Raw genomic sequence first — 4,781 nt, forward strand, 5'->3', positions numbered from 1 at the left:
CTCCAAAATCTAGGGTTCTTTGGTGCAGCAAACTTTAGCAGAGGTCTCTTATTAACTAGAGGAGTCACTGTAGTGAGGGGTATGAGGCACGTGAAGAAGGCATCTGGGCAGGTTGTCTAGGACAGAGAGCAGCCTTAATTCACATCTGGGTGCTCACCGGTCCTTCCAGAGTTGGAAGGTGGCCCCATCTGCCCCCAGGCTGCATATCCACAGTCATCTCTGCAGCCCAACTGAGGGCCTTGGTACTATAAGAGTCCTACCTTCTAAGAGCTAAGCCTCTGAGGCAGGATGAGGCCATGGGCACATGCGGAAGACAAGGGACCCCAGTACTCTGTGGGGACCTGGCACCTGCCTTCTCCCAACTCAGTCAACCAAGAGAGTGAACCACGAGGATGGACTTACACTTTTCAGTGCCACGTAGGATGCTGATGTAATTAACACATATTGGGGGCCATAAAATCATGTGAGGAGTTAAATAACAGTTGACAACAAAGGTGGAAGAAGTGTTCAAAGATCCTATATAATTAGTTGCCAAGTGAATCACACAGGAAATTTAGAAATTAAGAGGAGTTTTTTGTTTTTGTTTTTGTTTTAGCTCCCACATATAAGAGAGAACATGTGATATTGGAGGTAGAGTGGAAAAACAGATAACAAACTAGGAAATATGGGTGGAGGGAAGGGCGAGGATGAAGAGAAGTGGATTAAAGGGTACAAACATAAAGTAAACTTGAAGGGATAAATTCAATGTTTGATAGCAGAGGAGAATGACTATATTTAGAAAACTGTATTATACTCAGGTGATAGCTACCCTAAATACCCTGACTTAATCACCACACATTATAAATGTGTAAGAATTTCCCACGTACTCCATAAATTTGCACAATTTTTTTTTGAGAAAGGGTCTCGCTGTGTCTCCCAGAGTGGAGTGCAGTGGCATAATCATGGCTCACAGTAGTCCCCATCTCCCAGGCTCAAGCGATCCACCCACCTCGGCCTCCCAAAGTGCTGGGATTACCGTCATGAGCCACCACGCCCAGACTGCTGCTGCCCAGAAGAGACTGCTGCAGCCCTGAACACCCTCAACCCAGCAGCCAAAGGGCCCATCCGCCCACCTCCTGCCACAGCAGAGGGGATGTCTCACACTCCAGGCACTACCAGGCCATCCTTAGGCCCGCAGGCAACCTGTCCACTTCGAGCTTTGTGAGACATTTTTTCTTTTTCTTTTTCTTTTTTTTTTTTTTTTGAGACACCTAGGCTACAGTGCAATAGTGCAGTCTCAGCTCATTGCAACCTCTGTCTCCCAGATACAAGCTATTCTCCTGCCTCAGCCTCCTAACTAATTTTAGCCACGCACCACCACGCCCAGCCAATTTTTGTATTTTTAGCAGAGATGAGGTTTCACTATGTTGGCCAGGCTGGTCTTGAACTCCTGACCTCAAGTAATCTGCCCACCTTGCCCTCCCAAAGCGCTAGGATTATGTAATGAGTTTTAATCTGCCTCATATTAGTGAAAAGCATTGTCATAGCCAGCTTGGTTTGGGGTTTGGGAGGGAGGCAATGAATAGCTAATAAAATCAACTCAGTGTTGATTAGTTATTGATTAGGCAAGATGGAGTCAAAGCAATCCCTTTACCCACATCTAAAGCCCCAAGAGCAGGGGCCCTAGTCCCCAAGCTAGGCAGAAAGCTATCAATGTCAGACTGAATCCATGGGGCTCCCCATGAGAACTGGGCAATATCTCCAATGGGGCTTAGGGTCGTGTAAGTGACAGAGAGGAACGAGACCATCCGATAGTCATACATACACACCCCACACACAGAGAGACAGGCAGACACAGAAAGAGAAGGCGACAGACCCCAAACTGACCTTTGATTAATTCTTCTAGTCAGAAACTTAAGCGCCAAAGGAATGAAATGTTAACAGTGGTATCTCTGGGGTGTGAAATTATAAGAGTACTTTTTTCTTCTATATAGGTTTTCTGTATTTCCCAAATTTCTTTTTTCTGGACACAGAATCTCATTCTGTCGCCCAGGCTGGAGTGCAGTGGCGTGATCTCGGCTCACAGTAGCCTCTGCCTCCCGAGTTCAAGTTCTTCTCCTGCCTCAGCCTCCCAAGTAGCTGGGACTACAGAGGCCCACCACCATGTCTGGCTAATTTTTGTATTTTTAGTAGAGAAGGGGTTTTTCACCATGTTGCCCAGGCTAGTATCGAACTCCTGAGCTCAAGTGATCCACCCGCCTTGGCCTCCCAAAGTGCTGGGATTACAGGTGTGAGCCACTACGCCTGACCTGTATTTCCCAAATTTCTTATGAATAATAAATATTATGATAATGTGGGAAATTTTTTTATCATCCCTTTTCAGCATCTTCTGAGAATGGAAAGTCCAGCTGATCATTTTTTTCAGCTTTAAATGGACAAGATTCTGCGCGCAGACTGGACCAGTTTTGATCAGAGAGAATCCAGCATCTCTTTGCTAATCTGGCAGGGTCCCACGGCACACATGTGTGCTGTCCATCAGAAAAATGAAACTGTAACTCCTCATCCCCAAGAAATCAGGCCCACAGTCTGCAAGTTCTCTTTTCCAGATGTTAACCTTTACGTTGTCATTTAGACAACAAAGTAAAGCTCATCATGTCTCAGGGGAAAAAAACGAGGTACAGTTTGTAAACATATTAAAAGAATTTAACCTCAGACTGAACCCCACCCTGACCACACATGGGATAGTTCTGTAGTTAAGAACACAGGACTTCAGAGTGTCTCAGGCTACATCCCAACTTTACCACACAGAAGCTAGTGGACTTGGGCAAATTACGTAACCTTTCCCTACTTCAGTTTTTTCATCTATAAAAGTAAGATAATAATAGTACCTACACCTCATGGGGCTGCCATGAAGATTAAATAAGGTGAGGTAATATACGTATCCATTTAGCCAGAGCTGGTACTTCTATACTTACTACAAGGGTATTGGGATTTGTTTCAATCACATGCGGTAAGACACACAAACACAGAAATGATTACCACGAAAGCAGAAGCCTTTACTGACAAGTCTCTAGAAATAGACAGCATGATGGCATGCCATGCCAGGCCACGTGGGGAAAGAAGCACCAGAATCAAAGGCAGAGGGGGAAAGCAGGAAAATGTGGACAAGAGCCTTTGCTGCTATTCCATGTGAAGGAATGGTCAAGGCAGGGTAAACAGGATAGGACTGGTTACTTTGAATAATTTCATTGGGCTCTGGGGCATAGGAGCTGTCCCTAGTTGTCTACTACCTAATGATGGGGGAATTAGGGCAGAAGCATAGTAGTACAGAGTAAAAGAGCCTGATGAAGTAGGTGGTTGTGAGGTATGGGCTCTGAATTGGTTGATTTGCATATGAAAAGCACACTCCCCTGAGTGGGTGGCTCACGCCTGTAATCCCAGCACTTTGGGGGGCCAATGCAGGTGGATCACCTGAGGTCAGGAGTCCAAGACCAGCTTGGCCAACATGGTGAAACCCTGCCTCTACTAAAAATACAAAAAAATTAGCTGGGTGTGGAGGCAGGCACCTGTGATCCCAGCTACTCAGGAGCCTGAGGCACAGGAATCGCTTGAACCCGGGAGGCAGAGGTTGTAATGAACCAAGATCACACCACTATACTCCAGCCTGGATGACAGAGTGAGACTCCATCTCAAAAGAAAAAAAGCATACTCCCAAGAGAGCTGCTACCTATCTCTAAGAGTTAGTTGACCCTGGGAGCAGCAGTCCCTCCAACGCCAGCAAAACCAAGATGTCAAAGCACCAGAAAATACAGAAAATACAAAATAGGATTAATCCAATACTCTAACTATACTTCCTTGGGGATCTCATCCAGTATCATGGCTGTAAATACCATCTTCACATTGATACACACAGATGTGTATCTCCTGCCCAGGCCTCTCCTCTGACTGGAGCTTGCTGATTACAGCTGCCTCTCTAACATCAATTACTCCGATATCCAACAGGCTCTTCAAACTTAGCCTGACTTTCCCACCACTCCCACTACCACCAAACCTGTTCTTCCCACAGTCTTCTCCACCTTAGGAAATGGCAAGGTTAAACTTGGACTTTTTCAGGCCATAGATCATGATGTCAACCTTGACATTTCTTCCAAAACAGGAACTAAAATTACCTTCCCATCTGAAAAACTGGACAGCATATATAGAACAATGGTGTTCAAGACACTTGACATTAGGCAAGGAAGAAGAGTGATTCCCAAAAGATGAGAAAGAAACGAGGTGAACATGATGAATGCCCCAGTTCACCACACTGGGAGGTCCCAGGCTGAAGTGGCACGGAGGGGAAGCCAGGCAGTGACCGGAAGACTCCTCAATTGAGGAGATAGAGCTGAGAGTCCAGAAAGAGTTCAAAGGACAGAGTAGCGAAGAGGAGAGAGAAAGAACACGAAAGGTCTGCAGAGATCCCACTGCATATACAGCTGAGTACCGATCAGCACCTGCATACCCAAAAATGGTCTGAGTCCAGGAAAAGAACAACCCAAAAGGTTTAGGGTTAACAGTACCCAGCATCCACATAGGACCTATTTCCACCCGCCAAACTGAAAAAAAACTCATCATTCATGGGACAGTTGTGGCAATATCCAGAAGGGCTTTGCATCAGTAATGGCATATATCCCAAAACAAATACTGTTCCATTCCCATCTAACAAATATTAAAAGCAAGATCTGAAAAAAGCAAACTACTTCAAGTAACTTAACTGTGTCCTAGAACAAAGCTCAATATTTATAAGAATACAAAAATATCTA

At 45.2% G+C, this 4,781-nt stretch overlaps 1 protein-coding gene across 2 annotated transcripts in view; it reads right to left on the reverse strand.

Moving 5' to 3' along the window:
• The window catches only part of ADCK1 (aarF domain containing kinase 1), a 112,988-nt gene that overhangs the window by 76,315 nt on the left and 31,892 nt on the right, over positions 1–4,781 (reverse strand). The gene's annotated exons all lie outside the window — the stretch shown is intronic.

This window comes from Mandrillus leucophaeus, unplaced genomic scaffold (genome assembly GCF_000951045.1).
Source record: "Mandrillus leucophaeus isolate KB7577 unplaced genomic scaffold, Mleu.le_1.0 Scaffold326, whole genome shotgun sequence".
Taxonomy (NCBI): domain Eukaryota; kingdom Metazoa; phylum Chordata; class Mammalia; order Primates; family Cercopithecidae; genus Mandrillus; species Mandrillus leucophaeus.